Raw genomic sequence first — 1,647 nt, forward strand, 5'->3', positions numbered from 1 at the left:
AAAAAAAACTCTGAGTGTCTAATATTAGGACAATTTGAAATATTGTAGATGTTGGGAAAGTAAATGGTCTAAATTAATGGGTAATAATTCTTTTCAAACCTAGCACTTTCCAGTTGTCTTTCAACATAGAATTGAAGGAAATCCTGATTCAGTTGTTAGCCAGTATATCATTAAAATAATATTTAATAACAATTCACTAGGGCACATAACTTGGAACGTGTTCAAAGAATTGTATGTTAATATAAAAAAAACCCTTTCATTTCCATCTATATTTTTATGTGGCCATTTTTTTAGCACTTCCATCTATAAAAACAAAAACAAGAAGAGAATCAATGCTGGATCTTGTCTCAGTCAGCTTAGTAACAAGTCATATTTATCCACAGTTATAAATGTCATATGTCTTAAGAGATCATTTCCAACAATTTTTTATTTCATGCTAATAACATATCAAAATGTGTTACATAGTTATGCTGTTTTTATATATTGCATACTACTATAAATTATAATGATAATTCAACTCAAAATATTTTCTAAAATAACTTAATGGCCCCAGGATATTCACAAGAAATTAAATGTGTATGTTTTTGTTATAAAGAAATATGATGGAATGATCAATGATAGGCTTTCAACATAAAATATGTTATTAAGATAAAATTCTGAGGGTAAGTGGAATAGAAATATGAGTTTAAGGAGATAAAATTGATGTAACTTCCTCTTAAAAAGAGCTTGTTCATGTATTTTTGTAATGGATAATGGTGGTTATCAAATCAATATGATACATGGATTCTTTGGAACCAATTTAAGAATGACATAATAACTTTATTTAAAATTGCCAATATTTATAGCATGCTAGAAATTACATCATTTACAAGTAGTTAAACTTATGACAGAAAATTTAAATGTCAATTTAAAATGTGTAAGGGGGCACATAATTTTTCAACAGTCTTTTAGGGCATGCATGAGAAAAACTGTTGAAGACTTCTACTTTTCACTCTAAGACATCTTTAGATTGAACATCTTTATGTATTTTTTCCATCTCTATCCTCCAGGCCCAGCAGCTGGTTGTTGTGTCTTTTCCTCCCCCAAAGCCATATATTTCTTTTTTAATTGCTTCAAGAAAGTTACTGTGTAGGGAGGGTCAAGCAGAAAACAACCAACCATGTGGCTAGTTGCCTGCTGAGCAGCTAACAAGGTTCATGCCCCAGATAACTGGCTCATTTCTGCACGACAGCCCCTTGGTACATGAGCCTCAATTTCATGCCTCAGTAAAATTACAAATCACCACACGTCATGGTCCGTCATGGTCACTTGCACAGAGTTGACACCATGAACATTAAATTTGTAAATACTATGGATCGACTGAAATTCCCCATTTACAGATGAAGAAACTGATATTCTGACAGGCTAAGTGATGTGCTCAGATTTACACAGTTGGTGAAGAGCAGATCCAAGTCTTAAATCTATAACTCTGAATTGACATTTAGTAGCCTCACAGACATGCACACATGCATATATGTGTGTGTATGTGTATACATATATTTATATATATACATCAGTGTGTTTGTATGTGTGTATAATATAAACCCAAGTTCATATTAGATTAGTGGAACCATTGTATCTCAACATGCCCTTACCTCAGAGATTATA

The sequence above is a fragment of the Hipposideros armiger genome, unplaced genomic scaffold (genome assembly GCF_001890085.2).
Source record: "Hipposideros armiger isolate ML-2016 unplaced genomic scaffold, ASM189008v1 scaffold_1041, whole genome shotgun sequence".
In the NCBI taxonomy this organism is placed as follows: Eukaryota; Metazoa; Chordata; class Mammalia; order Chiroptera; family Hipposideridae; genus Hipposideros; species Hipposideros armiger.